The following is a 15,109-nucleotide window of genomic DNA, read 5'->3' as shown; positions in this document are numbered from 1 at the left end:
TTTTCTGAAAGCTTGTTGGGTCTCCTACAAAGTTTTTGGTTTTGCATAAATTAATGTGGCTACAGCATCTCCTTCTTCATGTTCATACTCTACTTGCCTAGTACCTTCTACTTTGACTTTCCTAGTCTTTTTTGTTGCGTGTAATATGTGATGTTTATGTTCTTCTGGTAAATCATTATCCCACCAATTTTTTAACATTCCTGTAAATCCTGAGACTAATTTTTTTGCTATTTGATGATCTGTTGTCATGTGATTTATGAGCTAATGCCGCCATAGTCATTTCTTGTAATATTTAATATTTGATGTTCAGCTATTCCGTCTATATTCCTTCATCTATTCATGTTCCAGTGTAGGAAGATCTTGCTAGTTGTGTTTACATCTTCAAATTGCATATCTGGCAAAGAGGGTCTTGGATAATAATTTCGAGTTTTAGGATATTTCATATTATTTCTCATTTTATAATAGATAAGTTTTGAAAATTTTGATTTAATTCTTCTATTGGGTCGGATTCTATAAGGACATTAATGTTGATTTAGAGATGATAATTCACTAAGTTTTTTACTAATACTTTCAAGAATATGTTGTGATTATAAATTAATAATTTCTTCTTTTGGAATGTCAAAGGGTTCATTCCAAAAGATTCAAAAAATGGTTTAACATTTTTTGTGAATAAAGGGTGTTGAAGTTGAGTTAAGTTGATGTTGAATTTCCTAGTAATAGTGAATTTGTTGATTTTCTACTATCTCCTTCCCGGGGTTTTTGGAAATTGTTGTAATTAGGTGGGTAGTATTATCTCTATCCTATTCATTTGTTAACTAATGGTGTGGAGAATTTGATTAGAGTAATTGTTTTGATGTTGAATATTTTTAATGTCTCTTAAAGTTGGTTGCTTTTGATCATCATCAATTCTATTAATTTTCTTAAATGGTGATGCTTTATTTCTACTTGTTGATGTTCTATTTAATTTCTTCTAAAGGTGGACGGACAGATGTAATAGTTTTTATTTGTTGTTGTTTGCCAATTTTTTGTCGCATTAGTGGTAACAAAAATAGTTTTCTTTTTACTTAAATCTTGATAACATTTTCTATTTTCTAACCAATTAAAAAATAAATATTTTGTTTTAATTTTTCTTGTGTATTGTACCATTCAGATCTAAGGGTATTTTTGTTCTTCTGGACTAAATTTTGTAAAGATATTTGTCTTTTTTCTTATTATAATCTTGTAAGAATTCTTGTTTAATAATTCTTTATTAATTTCAAAAGTTTTGTTATTTGTTGATTTGACATATGTCCTAATACTTCTGATTGTGTTTTTGTGAACTAGGTGGACTTGATGTATTTTCATAAGCGGTTTTGGTATCGGAGGGGAATAATTTACTCCTACTAATTTACTTGTTGAAGTTGTTGACGAAGGCTAGGTGTTTTAATTTCTTCAATCTTAGGGTTGTGGTGAGTTTTGTTAGTAACTATGGGTTGATTTTGTTCTAAGGATGTTTCTCTAATTTTAATTTTATTGTACCGTCTGGTTCTTGTATTTTTGTTGTATTTCATATTTTTGTTGATCATGTAAAGGTTTGGAGGTAAATTTTTCTAATTTCCATCTATTTGTTTAATAATTTCATCCCAAGCTATCTTTTTGGTGTAAAAGTTTTATGTTTTGTTTTATCGGCTTCCATAATAACTGTGTGTCCTGTGGGACATCCTAATGGCTCTTGGACTTATTGTGTATTCATAATTTTGAATAAAATCCTATATTAATGCTACTGGTTGGGCTTTATCTTGATAAGTAAGATTAGAAGCTTTTAAATTAATAGTTAATGAAGATAATATTGTGGGATCATGTAAACCTACTGTGAAGTTTGGATAACAATCAAATAAACGGGACCACTTTCTAAATTAGAATTTAATATTGCTAATAAGAGTTGTTAAAGTTTAAATTTCTTGCGTCTCTTAAATTACTAATATTGGAATGTTTTGTCCTAATCTAAAATAATGGTTTTAACTGCTACTTCTACTAATCCTATGTGTAAAAATTTATAATTGTTTTGTCTATGTCTGTATATTGCTTCTTCAAAAGAAGTTAAATTTCTTCAACCCTTTCTTCGGTTATCATTATTGTATCTTCTGTTGTTTTAATAGAGTATCTGACATAAATTCAAAACTACCTATTTGATATATGTGTCTTTTTTACTGGTGGTATTTTCAGTTATGTAAGTGTTGATCGATTTTTGCCATATTGATTTCTTGAGTGTTAATAGATTTCATTAATTCTTGATTATTATTTGTGTTTTGTTGTGATTATTAATTCTAATAGCGTTACTGCTACTACTATCATCTCTTTTACTGCTACTTCCTAATCTCCTTAGAAATTAGACACTCTAAAATAATTCTAACCTAAAAGTTCTAGTTTCTTTCCTAGATCACGGGACCACCAGGTACGGGACCACCTCCCGGACCACCTAACACGCTGACCACGGTTAACAGGCTGACCAACGCACCCTCCAGGCTGACCAAGCCGCAACCTAGAATCATTCTAAGTTCTCCTAGATTAAAAACTTTCTAGATTTATCTAACCCTTAAGTCAATCAAGCTGTGAACAGTGCACGTAGAACAGTATTCTACAGTAGACTGCTACAGTGCATAAACAGTGATAGTGAATAGTGATGAACAGTTAATATCCTGTGAACAGTAATCTGCTACAGTAACATGATTATGGGTGTTGTTTTGTGCGGTTTTTAATTCCTAGCATAACTTCTATTGACATACTTGGCTCTGATACCATTTCTAGCAGGATCTTTAAAACAGAGATTGAAGCAAAATATGCAAAAGAAGTAATTAAAAGCAAAGTATATTGAATAAAAGTCAAGTAAAAAAGTAATGTAAGACTATTGAAATAAATGCAATTTAATTAAGTCAAGAAAAATGAATGTTGTTGAAGAAACTTACAATTTTATTGCTTTGATAATTTGTACACGAGGAAAACTTTCTCTCTCTCAAGTGTGTTTGAAAACTTAAAACTAAAAAAAAACTGCTTCCAAAACTTCACGCTTACAACGGAAGTGATCCATATTTATACTACAAACGATCGATTTCAAAACATTTGAATCCATGACATTAATACAACACAGGAAAAAGATAAAGTTTTGATATGTTAGCTGTCTTGGATACGTGTCTTGAATTTTGATGATGCTGCTCTGAAAATGGCAGACAAACTGATAAGGCTTAATAAAAGATATCTTGAAAAGTCTTTGCTTGTTGTCAGGGGAGCTTGACAAAGTATGTCTTGAAATTGTTGAAAATCTTTGCAAAAGCCACGTGAAAGGATTGTGTTGAAGAAGACTTGATTCTTTAAATTTTTGTGCAGAAAATCTTGACTAATTTGCTTATGGCAAGAATAAGTCGTTGGAGAAGATCTTGTCAGCGCCGAAACTTTTGAAAAATGATGCTGAGTCATCAACCTTTATTGAAGTCATAATTGATCTGGTTTTGGAACATGACAATAGTCATCCTCATCTTGATCGCTTGGTGATTTGGTGCTACCGAGTCTGCTTTTTGAGATGTTGAAGATCCATGGCCATAATAATCTTGTCCATATCTGATGAGGTTTTGACATTGAGCCAACTCAGCAAGGAGTCTTGATTTTTGAGTTAAAAATGTTGATTGTTGTTGAGGCTGACATAACTGCGGGTGTTGAGAGAGCCATACTTGCACAGCTGGTGGACTAATATTTTGGATGGAAAAACTAGGCCACCATTTAATAAGAAATTTTCTTTGTAATTCTCGGAATTTTGGAAGAGGAGGAGTAGTGATGTGAAATTGCCACCTCATTATCCAGGCATTAAGAATTGCTGGAAAAAGCTAGCAAAGGGTCTTCACTGCTGTTGAAATTTTTTTGTAAACAGTGATATCCTTCCAAGACTGAAGGTGGAGATTTTTTCATTTAAACCAAAAAAATTAAACATTGGTTGAAACCGTTTTGGAAATTTTTTTGGACAAGTTTTGTCAAAAATGAAAAACCAGAGTGTGTGTGTATGATTAACAGAAAGTATAAACCAAGCTTTTTGATAATCTTTATAAAAAATCTTGGGGAAGAAGGTTGACAAATGGGCGTCTTTGATAAATTCCAGTACGCCAGTCTAGGTCTAAAACCTTTTTAATTTGCATTTGAAAAAGCAATTCTATTGGGATCATTTTTATCAGATTATGAGTAATTTCTAGGATCGTATCACTAAAATAAATTCATAAAATGTTCTTGTTTTTAATAAATCATCAGAATAAAATAAAAATCTGGAGGGAAAATTTTTTGATAAAGTTTCTTGCATAGTTTGTCCCCAATATTCGGTTCAACAATGCAAATTGATTGAGTTATATCTTTCTCAATGTCTGAAAAGTGGGATTAATGTCGACAGGTTTTGATGGGAAGTGTATAGGTTGGTGGTATGGTAAGGGCTTGTTGGTAATTTCTTGGTGGAGATGAAGAAACAGATTCTTCATCTAGAAGAGTAAACCGGTTTGGTTGAGTGATAATGTTTTTCTGTTTATTAGGTTTTCAGGATTTTGATTGTGAAGGTTTTGTTTGTGGGGTAATAGGTTGTTGAGGTGGTAGCATCGCATACGTGCCTTTGATTTTGGATCGTTTTTTGGTTTGATGGGAGTGCCATCTTTCTCTTTCCTCACTCTCACTCTTTCCTAATAAATCTGTGTCCTGAAGTTTTTTGTGATGAGAAGACTATTAGAAAAACTTTTTGATTTTTGCATTTTATCGAAATATAATTTTGAAACCTTTGAAATCTTAATGCAAAAAGTTGAAAACAAGTTTTTGTAATGCAAGCATCCAAAATTTTGTGGTAATCGAGCCATTCTTTGTAGGAACAATTTCTAACTCTTTAATTTGGTATAGTGTTTATCTAGATATGAAATATTTTTTAATTTACTAATATTTTTTATTAATGGAGGATTAACAAATTCAATGTACTTCTTGTCCTAGAATATTGGTTGTAATTCCTTTATTGGTTACACCAAAGGGTAAATTTGAGTGATAAAAGGTGTACCTATATAACATCTTGTCTAAATCTTTTGCTAAAATAAAGGTACTTTTAATACAAAATTTTGTATACAAATATGAGCATTAGATAATTTATAATTATTTTTAATTGTTGACCATTTGCTCCATATATCTTTCTTTATCTTCTCATATATTTTGTTGAATTAATCCTCTCTTATCATTTTTGATCTGCTCCAGTGTCACTTATGGCTTGTGTAATATATCTAACTCATGATTAATTTGATCCTAATGTAAACATGCCATTTTTGAAATTGAATTCTAGAATTCATTAATATGCTCTTCAGTTTTCTTTAAAATCCGTAATCCTATTTTGAGGTTAATGGTTGTCCTACATTTCTTTGGAGGCTTTTAAACATAATAAATCTTCTTGATTTCAATATTATCGTTTTGTAATTCTTTAACTTGATGTTTCAGAATATTGATTTCTTCTTGTAAATCACTTAAAGTAACTGTGTGGGTTTGTCAAATCTTTTTAATATGTCTTTTAAAGTTATAAGAATCTACATCTTGTTGTTTTTCTTTCTTTTTCGGATAAATTATTTCTTTGAGTTTTATTACTATTCTCTTTTAATGTCTTCATCCTGATTTTGTCATAATATCTATAAAAATTCTTTTGATTTGGGATAACGTTTATTGACTTAAGTCTAGATGTTATATCATTTATTGATTTCATTGCACAGTAGCATGGCCCCATGCATCACAATCATCAGAGTCTTGCCGACTCACTCATTGATTCGAAGAATTTTCTTGAATTTGATAAATCATATCTTCATTATCTGTATTGTAACTAGTTTCTTCTTCCAGAGTGTGTTTGATATTTTTAAATGTTTTATGTTGATCTATTGATTCTGAATAAACTAGACACATCAATATATACTATTGTAAAGTGTATATAGGGATTAAAGATATCATTCATAATGTTTTGAAATTCTGATGGTGCATTTTTTAATCCGAAAGGCATAACGTTCCATTCATATTGACCAAAAGGAACATTAAATGCTGTTTTGTATCTATCTAATTCATCTATTTGAACTTGCCAATCCTGATTTCATATCAAATTTTGAAAATATTGTTGCATTATATCATCTATTAATTAAATCTTTTTGTGGGAATGGGATATCTAATCCTTGTAATACTTTGTTTAATGGTTTATAATTAAGGACTAATCTTGAACTCCTCGTTCTTTTTCTGCCGCATTATTGACATAGAAGCAGAACAACTCCATGGAGATTTACTTGTCTAATTATTTTTTTATCTTGTAAATCTTGATTTCTTATGACAGTGTTCGAGTACATTCCTTATTCATCGTAGTGGGTCTAGCTTTTGTTGGTATATTTTTCTCATCAAAGTTTTTAATATAGGAAGACAGACTACATGTTGTTTTCTATCCCAAAGGCTTTGGAATTGTTGAGCATATGTTTTGTGAAATCACTTTTCTAAATTTTTAATAATTTCTTGAATTTTTGGGAGTTTTCTAATTGTTGTTTTATCCTTTCATGTTTCAATCTTCTTTTAAAAATGAATTTGTCTTTTCTTATAGTTAACGAGATTTATTTTTGATATTGATAAGTCTTTTTAAATTATTAATATCTTTATTAGTGAAGGATTAAAAAATTCAAATGTTATCTAATGCTCATATTGTATACAAAATTTTTGTATTAAAAGTACCTTTATTTAGCAAAAGATTTAGATCAGACGTTATATAGCAACCTTTTATCACTCAATTTACCCTTTAGTGTAACCAATAAGGAATTACACAATATTTTAGGACAAGAGTAACATTTGAATTTGTTAATACCTCCACTAATAAAGATATTAATAATTTAAAAGACTTATCAATATCAAAAATAAATCACTTTAAAATTTTCAATAATATCTCAAAGGAAAACCCTTAAAACAATTTTCAAAATCAAAAAATGTTTTTACTATTGTCCAAAATCGTCACTTTCTCAAAGAAAAACAATCACATAAAATTTCAAAAAGATATGTTTTCAAATGATATTTGGCAAAGAATTCTTCATGACTCCCATATTGATGATTTTTTTGGCATTATCTCAATATCTTAAAATCCAACACCAATTCAATTAGCCGAAGCCTTACCCTTTCTTCAAAAGCCTTGACAAATAATTCTTGAAACCGAAATTCGTGCCAAAAAGGTCCTCATGAAATAAAGGACGCACATCCAAAGAATCATTTATTTTTGTGGGCTTCTTCTCTTTTTAATAAACCTTCAACATCAACATCAGAAACCAATAATTATATTCAACAATTAATCACAGCTGAGGAGGCAGCTGAGTTAGTCGAGGCCGATGATTACGAAGGAAAAAATGATTTATTAAGCTCTCAAGTTCGAGACAATTCTCAACACTCCGAAGACAGTGATTCAGATAATTTTCTTTCGGGCAATTCTCAAGACTCTCAATTTGAGGATTCTCAATTTGAAGATGATTAAGAGGCAGTGACTCAGCATCGCCTTTGTTCGATTTTCAATATTTGCAAGACATTTTTAAGATTATCATTATGAAGATGTTCAAAGTTTTATCACGTAGCTTCTGCAATAATTTCAAATCTCAAAATTCAAAAGTTTCGGCGCTGACAAGATTCTTCTCCAGTCGACTTTATCTCTTCCCCAGAAGCAAATTAGTCAAGATTTTCTGCAAAAAATTAAAGACATCAAGACTTCTTCAACACAATCCTTTCACGTGGCTTTTGCAAAGATTTTCAACAATTTCAAGACATACTTTGTCAAGCTCCCCTGACAACAAGCAAAGACTTTTCAAGATATCTTTTATTAAGCCTTATCAGTTTGTCTGCCATTTTCAGAGCAGATCATCAATAATTCAAGACACGTATCCAAGACAGCTCATCACTTATCAACAACTTTATCTTTTTCCTGTGCTGTATTAATGTAACGGATTCAAATGTTTTTGAAATCCGATCGTTTTGTAGTATAAATATGGATCACTTCCGTTGTAAGCGTGAAGTTTTTGGAAGCAGTTTTTTTTTTAGTTTTAAGTTTTCAAACACTTTGAGAGAGAGAAAGTTTCCTCTCGTGTACAAATTATCAAAGCAATAAAATTGTAAGTTTCTTCAACACATTCATTATTTTCTTGACTTAATTTAAATTGCATTTATTTCAATAGTCTTTACATTTACTTCTTTTACTTGACTTTTATTTCAATATACTTTGCTTTTAATTACTTCTTTTACATTATTTTGCTTCAATCACTTTGTTTTAAAGATCTTGTAGAAATGGTATCAGAGCTTGATTATTAAAGATTTATAGTATGATTATTTAATTCATTGTAACATTTTATTATAGTATGATTACATAATTAATTATAATATTACATAATTAAATGATTATTTAATTGATTATGATATTATATTATAAACATTAATTATAACATTACATTATAAACAAATGATTAGAAATTTAATTAATTAAACATTACAATATAGTTAAATAATTACTTAATTAAATTATAACATTATTACATTACATTATATTATGATCACTTAATTAATTACAGTATNGGTTGGGGGTGTTTTTGTTAACTTTTAAGATTTTATTATAGGGGGTGTTTTGTAAATAAACAAATATAGGGGGTATTTTATTAATTTATAAATCCTACATCGTAATACCCGCCCAATTCAACTTTTTTTTAACTTTTTTCAGAAAACTTTTCCCAAAAACACCCAATTGTGAACCAAACGATGCCAGAATGTGTGTTCGTATTCGCTCGATTAACAAAAAGTTCGTTCGTGTTCGCTCGATTAACAAAAAGTTCGTTCGTGTTCGCTTTATTAACAAAAAGTTCGTTCGTGTTCGCTCGATTAACAAAAAGTTCGTTCGTAACTCGTTCGTGTTCGTTCGACTAACTTGTTCGACTAACTCGTAAATACCTGTTCGAATAACTCGTTCGATAATTTGTAAATACTTGTTCGAATAACTCGTTCGATAACTTGTAACACCTGTTCGAATAACTTGTTCGATAACTTGTAAACACCTATTCGAATAACTCATTCGAATACTTGTTCGAATAAAAAATATACACCAACTTTCCAATTCATGCTCTAAAAAACAAATATGCAATAATTTATAATTCATACCCATTTAATTCAACATTTGAAAATAAACTAACTCTCTATCTATATTTATATTTTAAATAAATCAATAAAAACTCAGTAAATTAAAATAACTAACCATCATAAATAATAAAACCCATAAATATTTATAGGTTATCATATATTTATTATCATTACATAAATTATCATAAATGTTTTAACTATTTACATATATATTTTGTATCAACACCCATAAATTTATAGTGGAATAAAAGTCTATTTTAATATATAATTAATACATACGTGTGATTAATTTGTAAATACCTAAATATTTTAACTATTTACATATATATTTTGTATCAACACCCATAAATTTATAGTGGAATAAAAGTCTATTTTAATATATGATCAATACATATGTGTGATTAATTTGTTATATTATCATTACTGTCTATGTATATATTTTGTATCAACGCCTATAAATTCATAGTGGTATGAGGGTTTATTGTAATATATGATCAATACAAATGTGTCATTAATTTAGGTTTAATTAAGCTATTATATTTTTAAATTTGTTATGCTATACATCACTTAATTGTACAATATGTTATGTTTATCAATTTACCATATTATATTTATTATTTATTAATTGAAATGCTATCTTGTAATATTTAATTATTGATTACATTTAGAAAAATATGAAGCTATTATGTTATTGGATTTACTATATTATTTATCACTTGATTATACAATCTATTATGTTATTAAATTTGTCATGCTATGTATCATAATAATTTATTACTTTTTAATTAAAGTGTTATATACTTATATATTTAATTATTGATGACATTTGGAAAAAAAAATCCAAACATATTATATATAAAACAAAAGTATCATAATATTTTATTATTGATTAAAAAAAATTCATCCAAACTAAATCAAACATAATATGAAAATGAAAAAAAAAATTAATTATAAAAATGCATAACATATTTTTTGAACATAAACAAACGAACAATCAAACGATTGTTCGCGAACAGATGGATTAGTCGAACGTATAATGTTCGCGAACATAATCGAACGAACAACCACTGTTCTAACTCGATCGAATATATTATCGAACGAATATCGAACTGTTCGCGAACATTATTGAACAGTAATCGAATGAACAACGAACGTTCGCAAACTATTCGGTTCGTTTGCAGCCCTAGGAAAAAGTCGTTTACTCCATTTTAAAAAGTTAAAAAAATAGGTGATTATGTGCCTAATTCAATCTCTTTAGTTTTAATTAGTTTTATAATTATAAATTTACCTCTTTATTAACTAACCACCAGACATGGGCTCATGCGTTGCGCAGGTATATTTATTCAATGTTTTTGAAATAGATTATAAACAAATTTATTCTAACAAAATTAACTAATTAGAATAAGACATAATAAGTGTTAAATTATACAAATTTTAAAGTAAATATAAATTGTATATATATACAAAGTTGTGTTAAGATAAAATTAATAATTGTACCTATATAATTATTAATATCAATTATAGGTAGATGTTATTAAATCATTCATCCAACTTGATAAGATCACCTAAATATTATATGGTCTCATTATATTTTCAGGATCATCACCTTGTACAATTGATATTATTTTTGCAAACATGTCTTTTATATTCTATGTCAGTATTTTGTAGTGAATCATGTATGATATTTAATATCACCTAAATATTATCAAGATCAACTATTTAAACTCAAAATTTATATTGACCTTCCGCAATTTCTGTAACTTATATTCATTTTTAAGTTGCGTTGCGCATGTATGTTTATTTTTTTTTTTTAATATTATTATTGGTTTTTTTTGTTTTAAATATATCTTTTCTATATTGAAGTTTATTTTATATTGAATTGATAATTAAAAAATCAATAAATAAAATATCTACAAATTGAACTCAAAGTTTATATCATCATGGCTCTTCTCAAATATGTTACCATTTGACATTTGCTACCAAAGTTTAAAACTTTGTCAAGAAAAACAAAAAAAAATTGCAGGATAACCCACTAAGTATTATTGATAAGTCTATAAATTAATCAAGGAAAGAGAAACCTTATTGAAAAATGTGAACTTTTAAACAAAAGACTTGCTAAGCCAAAAAATTGATTTTGATTGTTGAGAAGAGAAAATGAATTATTTTTATTATTATTATTTTAGAAATAAAAAAATTAAGAATGTTAAGAATAGAACTCACATAGAAATCAACAACAACTCCAACAGTATAATCTGAAGGCAACTTAATTAAAGCATTGAAGAAGTCATGAAGATAAAGGTCTTGTGACATAAATCCATTTGCTGCAATTAAAATTGACCACCACCTGTAGCAAAAAAAGCATTTAATGATAGCATCCTAAAGAAAGACGATAATTGTAAAACCCACAAATCAAACAAAAAAATCAATCCAAAAATCAACAAAAATAGATAGAACAAATATAATTAAAATTACATCAATATTTGTTTTCCTTTGTTATCACAAAAATTGAATTTGTTTTATGTGTGTGATGATAAAATGAATGGTTCGGCAGTAGGTCTATAATTATCTTAATTCATCATATAATATATCAAATTAAATCCCTACCTTTCTAGTTTCCAAATATTCAAATCGCTCATCAATTAGATTTTTATTGAGCAAGTTATGGTTAATTTACTACTGACTGTTCAATGAAAATCGAGAAACAGGGGAAACCGAAATGTATATGATGATAAAAGGAATGGTTCGACATAGGGGTGAGCACGGGTAGTGGGTAGAACCAGAACTTGGGGGTAGAACCAGAACCTACCCGAAACTGGCACCTTTGCGGGTAGGTTCTGGTTCCATTTTATTGGAACCGACACTGTGCAGTTCCGGTTCCAGTTCTTATGTGTGGAGGAACCGGAATCGGAAACGGAACCTGGAAAAAGAACCAATTTTTGGAACCTGTTTGGAACCTATTTTAGAATCTGTTTGGAACCTATTTTGGAACCTGTTTGGAACATGTTTTGAAACTTGTTTTAGAATTTGGAACCTGTTTGGAACCTGGACTGCAATGAAAATATGAAATATTTGTGAAATGTGAATAATTGGGGGTTTCTATTATTTTACATATAAAAAAAGTTAAAATAGAAAAAGTTAAATTTTTAGAATAACCTAATTAAATAAATATACAATTATACTTATTACATACAAATTATACCATATTAAAAACTTTAATATATTATAATATATTAATATTAAAGTTTTGATTAATTAAGTGAATAATTGGAATTATGATCCAATTAAAAGTGTTTTAATGTTATTAAAAGAATTATTTTTGAATAAAATAGTATATTTAATTGAATAATAATATATTTAGTTATCTACTTCAATTATCAAGTTCTAACGTAGATCTATAGTAAATTAGCAATTAATTAATTATATATGATAAATTGAGAAACATTAATAAATTTAATTACTGTTTAAATATCATACTTAATCAATTATAAAATTACATTATAGTTAAATGATTACTTAATTAATTATAATTTTATAACATACTTAATTGATTTATAGTATAATTAATTATAGCATTACATTAATTGATTACTACTTAATTAATTGAGTTATAAGTTATAACATTAGTATTACTTAATTAAATAATTAGGAATTCAATTAATTATAGTATTACATTATAGATTTATGGTATAATTACTAATCAATTATAACATTTCATTATAAACATTAGTACAAACTTAATTGATTGATTAAAAATTTAATAATATATTATTACATTAAAATTTATAATTGATTACTAATTCATTATAAGTCTAAACATTACATTATAGTATGATTACATAATTAATTATAACATTACATAATTAAATAATTACTTAATGATTATGATATTATATTAAATATTAGTAATTACTAATTTACTACATAAACATTACTACATAGCACAATACTTAATTAAAGGATTAGAAATTTAATTAATTACAATATACATTATAATTTATAGTATGATTACGTAATATATAACATTACATATAATTAAATGATTATAATTAATTATAATCATATCTATTATCTGTATTGTAACTAGATTCTTCTTCAGAGTCTGTTTGAATAATTTTATAATTGTTGTTTCAATTCTGAATCTTTTTTAATTTTTTGATTTGATTTTCATAGGACACTTGGTTGCGTAATGACCTTGTTGTTTGCATTTCCACACATGTGATAGGCTTTTTGGATATTTTCTTGTTAGAGGATTTTCTCTTTTTATAAGGTTTATCATAAGATTTTTGTTCGTATTATAATCTCTTCTGTAATAAGGTTTTTTATATTGTTTTGTTTTTTATCTTTTTGTACTTAATGGAGGGAGGTAATATTTTTCATAACTATAGACTACAAAATCCACTTAATTCTGTTTTCTTATGTTTTAGTTCATTTTTTAATTTAGCTTTTAATTTAAATCAGTGCAATATAAAGCTCGTTATTAATAAAACTAATTAAATCTCCATAGTTAAGTCTTCATTAGGTATATTTCCATCATATTTTTGTATAATTCATTCTGACAGTTGACTAAATAACTAGGTAGACCATCTAGGAACCTTTCTTTCCAATATGGTTTCCTACAGTCTGTTCTGTGAATACTTTTTGTAAAAACATGTCTTTATACCATCTAAAATCTGCCATGGTTGGACATCTTAAGTTTGATAATATTTCTTGTGATTTTTTCTGAAAGCTTGTTGGGTTCTCCTACAAATGTTGGTTATTGCATAAATTAATGTGGCTACAGCATCTCCTTCATGTTCATACTCTACTTGCCTAGTACCTTCTACTTTGACTTCTCGTCTTTTTGTTGCGTGTATATGTGATGTTTATGTTCTTCTGGTAAATCATTATCCCACCAATTTTTTAACATTCCTGTAAATCCTGAGACTAATATTTTGCTATTTGATGATCAGTGTTGTCATGTGATTTATGAGACTATGCCGCCAAGTCATTTCTTGTAAATATTTAATATTTGATGTTCAGTATTCGTCTATATTCCATTCATCTATTACTGTTCCAGTGTAGGAAGATCTTGCTAGTTGTGTTACATCTTCAATGCATATTGGCAAAGAAGGTCTTGGATAATAATTTCGAGTTTTAGGATATTTCATATTATTTCTCATTTTATTAATAGATAAGTTTTGAAAATTTGATTTAATTCTTCTATTGGGTCGGATTCTATAAGGACATTAATGTTTGATTTAGAGGATGATAATTCACTAAGTTTTTTACTAATACTTTCAAGAATAGTGTTGGGATTATTAAATTTAATAATTTCTTCTTTTGGAATGTCAAAGGGTTCATTCCAAAGATTCAAAAAATGGTTTAACATTTTGTGAATAAAGGGGTGTTGAAGTTGATGTTAAAGTTGATGTTGAATTTCCTAAAGTTAGGTGAATTGTGAATTTTCTACTATTCCTTCCCGGGGTTTTTGAAATTGTTGTAATTAGGTGGGTAGATTATCTTCTATCCTATTCATTTGTTAACTAATGGTGTGGAGAATTTGATTAGAGTAATGTTTTGATGTTGAATATTTTTAATGTCTCTTAGTTGGTTGCTTTTGATCATCATCAATTCTATTAATTTTCTTAAATGGTGATGCTATTATTTTACTTGTTGATGTTCTATTTTAATTTCTTCTAAAGGTGGACGGACAGATGTAATAGTTTTATTTGTGTTGTTTGCCAATTTTTGTCGCATTAGTGGTAACAAAAATAGTTTTCTTTTACTTAAATCTTGATAACATTTTCTATTTTCTAACCAATTAAAGAAATAAATATTTGTTTTAATTTTTTGTGTATTACCATTCAGATATCAGGGTATTTTGCTTCTAGGCTAAATTTTGTAAAGAATATTTGTCTTTTTTCTTTATATAATCTTGTAAGAATTCTTGTTTTAATAATTCTTTATTAATCAA

The sequence above is a fragment of the Pistacia vera genome, unplaced genomic scaffold (assembly GCF_008641045.1).
Source record: "Pistacia vera cultivar Batoury unplaced genomic scaffold, PisVer_v2 Contig276, whole genome shotgun sequence".
Taxonomy (NCBI): Eukaryota; Viridiplantae; Streptophyta; class Magnoliopsida; order Sapindales; family Anacardiaceae; genus Pistacia; species Pistacia vera.
This window is presented reverse-complemented; position numbering follows the sequence as displayed.